Below are 14,651 nucleotides of genomic sequence, written 5' to 3'. Positions count from 1 at the left end.
GAATCATCCGTATTTTTCCTTAAGCAATTTAGAGAAATCGTGGAAAAGCTACAATTAGGAGTTCGGAGTTGGATCTGAGCAGTTGTCGCTCCGAATGCAAGGCCAGTGTGATAACCACTGCGTCAGCTCGCTCCGTCGGAATGTACAGATCCATCTGAAACAGTTTCTGAGTGAAGAAATTGCGAAAATGCAACGGACGTTTTGGAGTCGGGTACTTCGTAAAACAACAATATTGACGACAGCACGCGGAACTGCACGTATTAAATAGACCAGACAACACAGAAACTGTACAAATGATTCAAATGGCTCTCAGCACTATGGGACCTAACTGCTGAGGTCATCAGTCCCCTAGAACTTATAACTACTTAAACCTAACTAACCTAAGGACATAACACACATCCATGCCCGAGGTAGGATTCGAACCTGCGACCGTAGCGGTCGCGAGGTTCCAGACTGTAGCGAGAAACTGTACAGTCAGTACCTGAGTAGAGGCATGTAGTGCAGTACAACTAATCACGAATTTTGAAATTATGCAAGGCGTCGAGAGCGCACAATGAAGTGTTTAACGCGCAATATGTGGAGTGCGTACTTGAGACTAGATATTTTGAGGGTGTTCTCCGTGCCTGAGTGGAGGTCACTCATTCGGGTTACAGTGTAAATGGACCATGACGTTTTTTCAACTTTTCAGATGACCTTTCTTCTGCATCTTCATGATAGTAAGCAGTGGGTATTGCTGCCTTCCGAGATCACAGCAACAGTGTTTACAGAGGTGCATGTACACGTCCCTGGTTTGACGAACATTCAGGAACCTTACTGCACCTTTTCCTGGCCTATGAAACACGCAGTTTCAATACTATAGAAAATATTTGAGACTATTTGGAACAGCAGATGAAACGTAGCAGTCAGCCTGTACGCAATTCGGTATATCTTCGGGATGTAATCATCAATCAGTGGCTTCAGCTGAAGTGTACATGGATGAACCTGCAGAGTCTCTTCTTCGCCGAACTGAGGACAGCCGGCCGTGGTGGCCGAGCGGTTCTAGGCGTTACAGTCTGGAACCGCGCGACCGCTACGGTCGCAGGTTCGAATCCTGCCTCGGGCATGGATGTTTGTGATGTCCTTAGGTTAGTTAGGTTTAAGTAGTTGTAAGTTCTAGGGGACTGATGACCTCAGAAGTTAAGTTCCATAGTGCTCAGAGCCATTTGAACCATTTTGAACTGAGGACATTATCATGGGTAGAGGCCACACATTGTATTGGCGTGATGCCTCTTGAAAGTGAGTTATTTTTTTGAACGGTGTGCTTGATTTGACGCAAGAAGATATCAGTAGCATTTTTTAAAAATTTTGTACGTGGCTGGAGCAGCAACAGTACGACGAAATTTTCTTAAAGATATAATAAACAGCCAATCAGTTGCAAAATCGAAGATTTATTTAAACCCCTTGACGATAGATTCAACATTTTTAAAAACGCCTTTTCAGAAGGAAATAGTGACAACCTGTTTCAGCGAAATATCCATGTATGTAGAAACAAGTTTTGAGACCCTGGCAGGTAAAAGTTTTAAAATTTTGTACGTGGCCGGAGCAGCATAAAACCATGGTCAAGGAATTTAAACAAACCTTCCATTTTGCAACTGATGGTTGTTTATGATTTCTTCAAGATTATATCATTATTGTTGGATAATGTGGGTAGTCAAAAGGCGTTGCAGTCGAAATAAGATAGCTACAGCACTGATGCATACAAACGTGCAATAACCAATGAAGTTAATGTACCTGTGTGGAAAGATTAGGTGCTGACCCACTTGCGATCTGTGACGACGTCTTCCTCGATGAAAAGCGACGGTCGGCAGTAGTAGTGCTGGAGTTGGCGGCGTCTGTGGACTTGTCGTTTGCTGGAGTTAAGCTTTACTTGCCGCTGCAGACCAAGGGCGCCGGCAGTGCCAGAGCCCGGATATTGCCAGCGGGCGGCGCCTAACCACTTGTTGACGCTGGCCGCACCTCGCCGGCGATCAGTCAGCCACAGTGCCGCCGCGCCTCACCCCAGGGCGGCCCCCTACCCAGCAGGCCCACAGCCCGCTGGCGATGCCCCCTTCCTGCCGCAACAAGGGAACGAGCACCTGAGCGCGCGGCTCTCTCGAAAGAAACACTCACTTTGGACAAACAGATAAATAAATCGGCCCTAGTGGAACGTCCTTTAACATATGTCCTATCATCCTGTCCCTTCTTCTTATAAATTTTTGCCGGCCGCGGTGGTCTAGCGGTTCTGGCGCTGCAGTCCGGAACCGCGGGACTGCTACGGTCGCAGGTTCGAATCCTGCCTCGGGCATGGGTGTGTGTGATGTCCTTAGGTTAGTTAGGTTTAAGTAGTTCTAAGTTCTAGGGGACTTATGACCTAAGATGTTGAGTCCCATAGTGCTCAGAGCCATTTTCTTATAAATTTTTCCCCACATGTTCCTCTTCTCGCCTATTCTTTAGAGAACATCTTCGTTTCTTATCAATCCACTAAATTTTCAGCATATTTCTATAGCACCATGTCTCAAACGCTTCTATTCTTTTCTTTTCCGGTTTTCCCACAGATCACAATTCACTTCCATATAATGCCGTGTTCCAAACGTACATTCTCATTAATATCTTCTTCAGGTTAAGGCCTTCTATGCAGCTCATAATGTGTGTATAAATTCGGACACCCCTTGTGTTTTCGTACCTGGTTTACCTCTGAAGATGTCCCCATGTTGGAGTCGAAACGTTAGACAATAGTGGTATGCTTCGACCACGGCCTCCCAGCCGGGAAGCTTTAGCTGAAATAAACATTGTGACCATCAAAGCCTATACTGTCTATACTGTCTTATTTCTCTCGTTTCTGTATCATTTGCGGTTTTGTCGTAAAACTATCTCATATTCCCATTATGAACGTTATACACTGAAGCGCCAAAGAAAATAATATAGGCATCCGTATTCAAATAATGTAAATAGGCAGAATATGGCGCTGCAGTTGGCAACGCCTGTGTGAGACAACAAATGTCTGGCGCAGTTCTTAGATCGGTTACTGCTGCCACAATGGCAGTTTATCCACATTTAAGTAAGTTTCAACGTAGTGATATAGTCAGCTCACGAGCGATCGGACACAGCATCTCCGAGGTAGCGATGAAGTGGGGATTTTCCCGTCTGACCATTTCAAAAAATGGTTCAAATGGCTCTGAGCACTATGGGACTCAACTGCTGTGGTCATAAGTACCCTAGAACTTAGAACTACTTAAACCTAACTAACCTAAGGACAGCACACAACACCCAGCCATCACGAGGCAGAGAAAATCCCGGGAACTCGGGCGTGGGAAGCGAGAACGCCACCGCACGACCACGAGATGCTGACCATTTCACGAGTGTACCTTGAATATCAGGAATGCGGTAAAACATCAAATCCCCAACATCTTGGCGGCTGGAAAAAGATCCTGCTAGAACGTGATCGTTTAACGTGACAGAAGTGCAAAATTTCCGCAAACTGCTGCAGATTTCAATTGCTGGGCCATCAGCAAGTATCAGCGTGCGAACCATTCGACGAAACATCATCGATATGGGCTTTCGAAGCCGAAGGCCCACTCCTGTACTCTATCCAAATTTCACTTTGTTTTTTTCTTTTTTTTTTTTTACTGCTTTCTCTGTGTATAAGCTGAATAATGTCATGGATGGGCTACAGTGCTATCTGGCAAAGATAAGTTTGTTAACATCTAATTATAAACTGAAGTGTTAGGAAATGTTTTTCTGAAAGTATTTGTCTAGACTGTAGCCTTGTACAGAAATGGAGCGACAAATAGCTCAGGCAAGAAGAGAGTGGAAGCTTTTCGAAATCTGATACCAGAGAAGAATGATGGAGAGGCGATGGTTAGATACGGTAACTATTCAGAACGTACTGAATCAGACTTGGGAGAAAGAAAATTTATGGAATAACTTGACTAAAACAGCGACCGGTTGATAAGGAATCAGGTATCAAGGAATCATAAATTTGGTAATGCAGGGAATTATGTGTGGTTAAAATGGTAGGGAGAGACTAAATCTTGAGAATGTGTAAGCAGGTTCAAGTGGATGCAGGTTACAGTGGTTATGCGGAGATGACGAGGCTTGTACAGACAGACGAGAAAGGAGAGGAGCACCATATGTGTTAGGCCTGGAGACCATAACAGCATCTGTTTACAGTGTAACATTTACAACTATTTCTTTGTGTTGTTAATTGGTAATAAGAACGACTGTCGGAATACAATAGCGTCAATCGCTGAGCCAACTTTAATAGAGTAAAAGTCATACCACCTTCACTATAGCCAACATAGTCGTGACGAGAGAAATCAGCAACTGTACTCACATTTAAAACAATTTTGATATGTTGTTGCCAAAGGCCTCGACGCAGTGGTAACACCGGTTCCCGTCAGATCACCGAAGTTAAGCCCTGTGGGGCTTGTGTGGGTCTACAGAGCGCTGTTGGCAAGCGGGTGCACTCAACCCATGTGAGGCCAATTGAGGAGCTACTTAACTGAGAAGTAGCAGTACCGGTTACAAAAACTAAAAACGGCCGGAAGAAGGGTGTGTTGATCGCATGCCCCTCCATTTTTGAATCCAGTGAGGATGGTACTGCGCTCGGTCGGCAGCTTTGGGTCTAACCGACCTGTTCCGACAGAGTTAACATACGGTTAATTCAAAAAATGGCTCTGAGCACTATGCGACTTAACTTCTGAGGTCATCAGTCGCCTAGAACTTAGAACTAATTAAACCTAACTATCCTAAGGACATCACACACATCCATGCCCGAGGCAGGATTCGAACCTGCGACCGTAGCGGTCACGCGGTTCCAAACTGAAGCGCCTTTAACCGCACGGCCACACCGGCCGGCTACGGTTAATTTTTCAGTCCCAGATGTACATTTTTTTAATACAGTGTGTCTCGATCTCCCTGGATAATCTTCAGATCTATACACCGAGGTGACAGAGTCATGGGGTAGCGATATGCACATATACAGATGGCGGTGGTATCGCGTACACAAGGTATAAAAGGGCAGTGCATTAGTGCAGCTTTCATTTGTAATCAGCTGATTTATGTGAAATGGTTTCCGATTTGATTATGGCCGCACGATGTGAATTAACAGACTTTGAACGCGGAATGGTAGTTGGAGCTAGACACTTGGGGCATTCCACAGTGTCAATAGTGTGGCGAGAATACCAGATTTCAGGCATTACATCTCACCAAGAGGAACGCAGTGGCCGGATGGCCTTAACGACCGAAGCAGCAGCATTTGTGTAGAGTTGTCAGTGCTAACAGACAAGCAATACTGAATGAAATAACAGCAGAAATCATTGTGGGACGAACGTATCCGTTAGCAGAGTGCGGCGAAAATTGGCGTTAATGTGCTACGCCAGCAGATGACCGGCGTGGGTGCCTCTGCTAACAGCACGACATCGCCTGCAACGCCTCTCCTGGGCTCGTGACTGGAAAATCGTGGCCCGGTCAAATGAGTACCGATTTCAGTTGGTCATAGCTGATGCTAAGATTCGAGTGTGAGACAGACCCCATGAAGCCATTGACCCAAGTTGTCGACAAGGCACTGTGGAAGCTGCTAGACGCTCCATATTGGTGTGGGCTGTGTTTACGTGGAATGGACTGGATCCTCTGGTGCAACTGAACCGAGTACTGAGTGACAATGGTTATGTTCGGCTACTCGGTGACCATTTGAAGCCGTTCGTGGACTTCATGTTCCCAAACACCGATGGTATTTTTACGGATCACAATGCACCATGTCATCGGGCCACAATTGCTCGCGACTAGTTTGCAGAACATTCGAGCGATTAATGTGGCCACCCAGCTCGCCCGACATGGATCCCACGGAACATTTATCGAACACTATTACAGACAGCTATAGACGGAGCACGGCTCAATATTTCTACAGGGGACTTCCAAAGACTTTTCCATTCTACGTCGAGTTGCTTCACTACGCCGGCAAAAGGAGATCCGGCGCGATATTAGGGAGGTATCCGGTGACTTCTGTCATCTCAGTGTAAATACCTGATCTGCAGTTCAGATACAGACGCGATGGGTTGCTGACGCGACTTCATAGATCTGAAGATGAACTAATGAGATCGAAACTGGTCATACTGTATAAAAAAGTTATAGCATCTCTTTTTTTATTGTTCTCTTTGTCAAAGAGGTAACGATTCAGCACGTGAAGACACGCCAAAGTCGTTCGCCAGTGTCTGTGGTGTCGGTCATGAAGTCGTAGCGCGGAGCGCCTGCCGGGACGATCAGAAGCGGCACCGCACGGCACTGGCCTGTACTGCACGGCGCCGTGCTTCGCGTCGCGGGCTGTCAGCAGCGCCGCGGCTGCCGCCTTATTAGCCCGCTAATTTATGGGGGCCGGCGGCCGCGCGCTGCACAATGAAACGCCGTACTACTGCTGCTACTACTACTACTACTACCTAGCTACCTTCCCCCACCAGTGCGACCCAGTCTGGCCTCATTGAGGAGAGGAGCGGAGTGGCACGTGATCCGGATGCTAAAGCAGCCGCGCCGCGCAGCTTCCGCAAACATTGCGACGCACAGCACTCGCTTAAAGCTGCTCTCCTGCCGAGGCCCGCAGCGGAGACAAATGCAACGTTACCGCTGTCTAGCTGAATGGAGTAACGCGACATAACAATCATTTCCAAATAAGATGGGAAACTGGTCGAGGGTGAAGTAAGGAAGGGGAGGAAGATTAGTGTTCGACGTCCCGTTTAAATTTTTTTTTTTTAGACGGAGAAAAAACCCCTACTGAAGAAGGAAAGGAGATGAAATAAGCCAGCTCCTCTTCAAAGGAATCATCCTAGCATTTGCTGGAAAAAATGTTTCTTTGTTTTTTTTGGATCACGTTGGATTTGTTTGTGTAATGAAGGTTTCAGCGACTTATCCCGTCATCAGCTTATTGACTTAGCTGTCATAATACACTACTGGCCATTACAATTGCTACACCACGAAGATGACGTGCTACAGACGCGAAATTTAACCGACAGGAAGAAGATGCTGTGACATTCAAATGATTAGCTTTTCAGAGCATTCACACAAGGTTGGCGCCAGTGGCGACACCTACAATGTGCCGACATGAGGAAAGTTTCCAACCGATTTCTCATACACAAACAGCAGTTGAACGGCGTTGCCTGGTGAAACGTTGTTGTGATGCCTCGTGTAAGGAGGGGAAATGCGTACCATCACGTTTCCGACTTTGATGAAGGTTGGATTGTAACCTATCGCGATTGCGGTTTATCGTATCGCGACATTGCTGTTCGCGTTGGTCGAGACCCAATGACTGTTAGCAGAATATGGAATCGGTGGGTTCAGGAGGGTAATACGGAACGCCGAGCTGGATCCCAACGGCCTCGTATCACCAGCAGTCGAGATGACAGGCATCATATCCGCATGGCTGTAACGGATCGTGCAACCACGTCTCGATCTCTGAGTCAACAGATAGGGACGTTTGCAAGACAACAACCTTCTGCACGAACAGTTCGATGACTTTTGCAGCAGCATGGACTATCAGCTCGGAGACCATGGCTGCGGTTACCCTTGATGCTGCATCACAGACAGGAGTGCCTGCGATGGTGTACTCAACAACGAACCTGGGTGCACGAATGGCAAAACGTCATTTTTTCGGATGAATCCAGGTTCTGTTTACAGCATCATGATGGTCGTATCCGTGTTTGGCGACATCTCGGTGAACGCACATTGGAAGCGTGTATTCGCCATCGGCATACTGGCGTATCACCCGGCGTGATGGTATGGGATGCCACTGGTTACACGTCTCGGTCACCTCCTGTTCGCATTGACTGCTCTTTGAACAGTGGACGTTACATTTCAGATATGTTACGACCCGTGGCTCTACCCTTCATTCGATCCCTGCGAAACCTTACATTTCAGCAGGATAATGCACTACCGCATGTTGCAGGTCCTGCACGGCCCTTTCTGGATACAGAAAATGTTCGACTGCTGCACTGGCCAGTACATTCTCCAGATCTCTCACCAATTGAAAACGACTGGTCAATGGTGACCGAGCAACTGGCTCGTCACAATACGCCAGTCACTACTGTTGATGAACTGTGGTATCGTGTTGAAGCTGCATGGGTAGCTGTACCTGTACACGCCATCCAAGCTCTGTTTGACTTAATGCTCAGGCGTATCAAGGCCGTTATTACGGCCAGAGGTGGTTGTTCTGGGTACTGATTTCTTAGGATCTATGCACCGAAAGTGCTTGAAAATGTAATCACATGTCAGTTCTAGCATAATATATTTGTCCAATGAATACCCGTTTATCATCTGCATTTCTTCTTGGTGAAGGAATTATAATGGCCAGTAGTGTACGAGGGCTATTCGGAAAGTAAGATCCGATCTGCCGCGCAATGGAAACCGCTGTGAAAACCAAAAATGTTTTATTTGCAACATTTAGCTACACCTTCCAGCTGCTTCTCTACGTAGTCGCCGCTCCGACTTAGACATATGTCGCAGCGCTGTACCAACTTACAATAACCTGGTCATAGAAGGCAGCCGCCTGTGCCTTCCGACACTGATCTGCAGCTTGCTGTCTGTATCAAAATGTTGTGTTCGTAAATAGCGAATCGTGTGAGCGGAGATGTCACTCAGGGGGAGCCAATTACGGGCGATATTGTGGGTAATGAAATACTTTCCATAGAAAACGGTACAATAGCATCTTCCTTGCCCCTGCACAGTGGGCCTGGGAATTGTAACGAAGAAGGAAACACATGACACTTACAGTACGTGGGCTGTGCGACATCAGGCGAAATCTCTCACCAGGCCTTCATACTTGGCGGCAGACACTATTTTCTAGGCTTCTTTACGTTCTCATTGTGCGCTCAGAACTCAAAACAGCGACTTGGTGTGACTGACGGACATACAAGAGACACTGCCCAACACATCTGTGCAGAGCTTCATCGGATTTCTTCGTTGGAGTTTCACTGTGGTTTCCATTTCGTTCCCGACCGGAACTTACTTTCCGAATAGCCCTCGTGATAGGCCATGTGATACTTTTGAGTGTAGCTGGCCGGATTATGCCATACAGAGGTCGCGAAGTCACCGCACTTCGATAAGCTATCAGGAATTATGTCGATGTCTGCGATGGAGGAACGTTAGAAGTGGCTTATAGACGTAACAGCTGATTTCTCTGTAGCCTCTCAGCATTGTGCCCGCGGCAATGCACGACTAAGTTTACAGTCGCTATCCCTTTTAAAGTTACTGTTGCGTAATTTCATCTCGACGGCTTCTTTGGTGACAGAAGATGACTTTCGTTTCATCAAACATAATGGTACGCTTGTCTGCTTTGTGTTGTTTGCTTTGTCAAAATCGCTGTTCTTAATGTGAGTGGGTTCTCTGTGCAACATTCTGAAACTGTGTAAGGACTGTGTCAGAACTCTCCATTACAATGAAAACAATACAGCCAACTTCCCGCTATTCTTTGCATTGTGTACAATTGGAAATAAATAAGCTCTCAGACATCGATAGTAACAATCTGAGGGAGAACAAGGGAGCCCGATTCTAAGCGTTGTTGTGAGACTAGTAACGATCTGAGGCGACAAATGGGAGCGCGATTCTAAGTAGTGTCGGTCGAGAGCTCGGAGACAGAAGACGTGGTCCAACAATGTAGACACAAGCTCTGACGTAACTGCCCTTGTGCACTTCTCCCAAACGGAAGAGTATTTAAAAATGAAACGTGTACAGGATGTCAAGTGCTCATCAACGCGAAAGTAAAAGTTAGATTAAATTCTTTAGAACGAAAAATTCTTAATGCTGTAAAAATACCAGCTCCTACTGGAGCGTAAACAGATTGCGAAACTAAGCAACAATCGGATTGCGTCAGTGGTCAGATACCCAGCGACCGTATAGGCGACAATATTAGTGGACAGCCTCATTCAGAATGCGTTTGAATTAGTTTCCATCAACCTGAACATTACAATAGGCAACAACCACGCCAATCGATGAGATTCTATCCCCACGATTTTGAACCAAGAAGGGACCATAGGATCGATTAGAAACACTTTGCATAGGCTGATTCGTCTGCACAAACTGTGGGTTCTGTGCAAATTGTTGCGAATGGTCATGTTGGTATGCAGGATTTTCGTAATTACACTCCTGGAAATGGAAAAAAGAACACATTGACACCGGTGTGTCAGACCCACCATACTTGCTCCGGACACTGCGAGAGGGCTGTACAAGCAATGATCACACGCACGGCACAGCGGACACACCAGGAACCGCGGTGTTGGCCGTCGAATGGCGCTAGCTGCGCAGCATTTGTGCACCGCCGCCGTCAGTGTCAGCCAGTTTGCCGTGGCATACGGAGCTCCATCGCAGTCTTTAACACTGGTAGCATGCCGCGACAGCGTGGACGTGAACCGTATGTGCAGTTGACGGACTTTGAGCGAGGGCGTATAGTGGGCATGCGGGAGGCCGGGTGGACGTACCGCCGAATTGCTCAACACGTGGGGCGTGAGGTCTCCACAGTACATCGATGTTGTCGCCAGTGGTCGGCGGAAGGTGCACGTGCCCGTCGACCTGGGACCGGACCGCAGCGACGCACGGATGCACGCCAAGACCGGTGGATCCTACGCAGTGCCGTAGGGGACCGCACCGCCACTTCCCAGTAAATTAGGGACACTGTTGCTCCTGGGGTATCGGCGAGGACCATTCGCAACCGTCTCCATGAAGCTGGGCTACGGTCCCGCACACCGTTAGGCCGTCTTCCGCTCACGCCCCAACATCGTGCAGCCCGCCTCCAGTGGTGTCACGACAGGCGTGAGTGGAGGGACGAATGGAGACGTGTCGTCTTCAGCGATGAGAGTCGCTTCTGCCTTGGTGCCAATGATGGTCGTATGCGTGTTTGGCGCCGTGCAGGTGAGCGCCACAATCAGGACTGCATACGACCGAGGCACACAGGGCCAACACCCGGCATCATGGTGTGGGGAGCGATCTCCTACACTGGCCGTACACCACTAGTGATCGTCGAGGGGACACTGAATAGTGCACGGTACATCCAAACCGTCATCGAACCCATCGTTCTACCATTCCTAGACCGGCAAGGGAACTTGCTGTTCCAACAGGACAATGCACGTCCGCATGTATCCCGTGCCACCCAACGTGCTCTAGAAGGTGTAAGTCAACTACCCTGGCCCGCAAGATCTCCGGATCTGTCCCCCATTGAGCATGTTTGGGACTGGATGAAGCGTCGTCTCACGCGGTCTGCACGTCCAGCACGAACGCTGGTCCAACTGAGGCGCCAGGTGGAAATGGCATGGCAAGCCGTTCCACAGGACTACATCCAGCATCTCTACGATCGTCTCCATGGGAGAATAGCAGCCTGCATTGCTGCGAAAGGTGGATATACACTGTACTAGTGCCGACATTGTGCATGCTCTGTTGCCTGTGTCTATGTGCCTGTGGTTCTGTCAGTGTGATCATGTGATGTATCTGACCCCAGGAATGTGTCAATAAAATTTCCCCTTCCTGGGACAATGAATTCACGGTGTTCTTATTTCAATTTCCAGGAGTGTATAATGGTCATTTGAGTAGCCATTGTTACCACACTGGTTCACAGAAGCTTGCATTTGCCTATTATTTACACTTTTGTTATTATAGAGCCCTGCCTATTGAGGTGATTTTCGTCATCATCTTCCAGTTCTTCCAAAAGAACTGTCAATTTCGTCTTTGCGTCTATTAGCTACAATAACATGTTTTATGTAAATGGGCAGTTTTGTTATGCAAATACCGATAAGTTCTGATGGACTGTACAACTGTCTAAATACTGGTTTCCACGCACCACGTCTTCAAAGTATAACGGTGGGTTGGTAAATTCCGATCTTTCGAACGGGTTCTGGTTTAATATGCTCGTTTTTACGCGCGACTGCGTTGTGGGAGACCAGTATACCGTCAAAAAGGCGTGCAGAAATTCTGCCAATGATCGGCATTGCAGCGCTATTGAATACATTCTAGAACCTGACTCATTTTCCAAATAAGAGCACATGTATTCCCGTTTATTTGCAATCGGCCATTCAGGGGGGGGGGGGGGGGGAAGAATAATAGAACTGATCAAGCCAGGCCCTTGCATGTATTTCTTTACTAGCATTATGAAATGTTTTAACAGTAGTCCTAACAACTACAACAATTATGACCAACAAAACCATCAGCAAACACATTATGATCGAGGTGTACCCAATCAACAGTTCAACGGCAACTTGGTAATTTCCAAAGAAACAGACCCAATGGAAATTTCCAGAATGGACACTTTAGTGGTAAGAAAAATTTTAGGATCAGGGGTAATAGAAGAAACAATTATTATTAACAGTGACAGTTTCCAGGGAAACAAAGCTCCCCAGAACATGCATTATAACAATGCAAATCAGTATAGTTTTGAAAATGGTGATACCCATCCACCAGATGGCTACAACAATCAATGTTATTTGCCAACTAATAGTCATGGCAACGCAAATCAAGGTTGGACCGTTTCCACTCAAGAGTAACAGTCATAATAATTCTGTTCTCAATTTTCACAGCAGACAACTGCAAACGTCAGCTCCACATTGGCAAACCAATAATGATGTAAAGCAGCAAAATCAGCGTGAATTTGTTGAAATAAGGTCACCAGATCCACGAAACAATTCCCATGAAATAGCACTGTGACTAGCACAGACAGTATCAAAAGCACATTATAACAGAAACGACAATGACACTATAATACTAAATTTTGTACACTAATACACGTCACCACAATAAGCCTTCGAGAGACAGCGAAGCGAGAGTGAAGCATTTCATTTGTTTCCATATGGCTTGACACAGCTGGCCACAAGGTAGGTTAAGACCAAAAGCATTGGCTGGAGTTCGTCGCCCAGCTTAGGACGCTGTTACCAGTTCACCTGTTTCTGTGTGTACCTCCAGCTGACAGGTCGTAAAACACGTCACAGCCCTCGCTGAAGTTTTCCTTTTAAGAGAGAAACAGATTTACTACCTTGTGAAAGGAAGTGGTCACCCTTGCCTCCACGGAAAATAATTCCCCTGTCCTTCCACTTTTGAATAATAAACGACACCCATTTTTCTACCATTAGCTTTAAAAAAAGAATCCAGCGCTTACTAAGTGATGAAATTATTATTTTTCCACAGATTACTAAGAGACATGTTACGTAAACAAACTTCTACTTGCTAAAGTATAATATTAGTTTTCAGAACACTCCAGAAGCTGATGCACAATAACACTTATAAATTGTATGAGCTGCCAGTAGGAACAGATGCGGAAAGCACAATTAAAATAACAAGATGACACCGCTCCCACAGAAGGATTAGTGTCAAGTAATACAAGAGGATTCAGAGGAACTCCTCCATATTAATGTAAGTAAATGAAGGTAAGATACGATGAGAGTCCATTGTAGACGCCCCCAATACTAAACATTTTGTAAGAAAGTCTGTGGAAGACACTTCGATTATTATATTATTAATAAATCGTCATTGTTACAATTAATCTAGGTTAAGCAAACTTTTCTAAGGAGTCTCACAGAAATATAAGTAACAAGGTAACATTCAGGTTTGCCTCATAAAGTTTTTCACTCTCACAAGTAAACATAGACAAATGTAGCGCTGTAGAATTTGTAATGCATATATGTACACCACTAATGAAACCTTTCCAGATAATAATGGAAATCAAATAAGAAAGGAAAGAACCAGAGATGGAAGTAAAACATAATAAAGTGTAAGCAAGCGAACCACAAAGGGTTAATTAAAAAAAACATAAAAATACTTCTTGTATTAATAATCTTTTTGCAGGTGTCAGAAGAAACTGATTTTGGCATCCACTCCAGAAAGAAGACACTAACGAAGTTCTTCCTTTAGGAACCAAAATGGTGACAATAAAAGTTATAGCACTCATTGAAACGTAAACCATGAATGTGAAAAAATGACGTAATAACAATTTTCCAAATAACAGGAGCTGGTGGTTTCCATGAGAAGAAAGAATTTTTTATAAGATTTACACTACTGTTAGTATAAGGATTAATCAATTTTTTCAGATGAAAAAACAAAAGAGAACATATATTGAACAGTATTACAAGGTGAAAACAACAATGAAAAAGCTAACTATACCAATCCTCTTTATTACAGTCCTGTGGAAAGATGGATCCAATTTATATGTAGTATAGATTCCTGTGTGTTTTGAGGTAATTAGGGTTATTTCCATTCCCCAACAAAAGTGCACTTCTGATCATACAAATCTGCTAGAACAGTACGATATTATTCAATATAGGATTATTAAGACATTAAGGTTACTAAAGTAAAAACACTGATATATGCCATTGTTAAGATTTTTAATCAATATGCACCAAATACTGCCTGTGCAGAACAATATTTTTTAGCATTCATTCGTACATATAGCTGCCTCAAGTAGCTTATCCTACCTCCACACATACAACGCATTTGTTATGCAATGTAATATATTTTGTGTCATTTTGTGCATGACGCTGCAATATGCAAAGCATTTCTTAGGTAATATAATTTTTTTTTGTCTTTTGTATGATGTTTATATTATGAGCAAACACTGCCTGTGCAGAATTACTAATGCTTGATGTACACTTTATATGTTTAACTTAATAAGCTTC

The sequence above is a fragment of the Schistocerca nitens genome, chromosome 5, assembly GCF_023898315.1.
Source record: "Schistocerca nitens isolate TAMUIC-IGC-003100 chromosome 5, iqSchNite1.1, whole genome shotgun sequence".
Classification (NCBI taxonomy): domain Eukaryota; kingdom Metazoa; phylum Arthropoda; class Insecta; order Orthoptera; family Acrididae; genus Schistocerca; species Schistocerca nitens.
Note: the sequence above shows the minus strand (reverse complement) of the source record.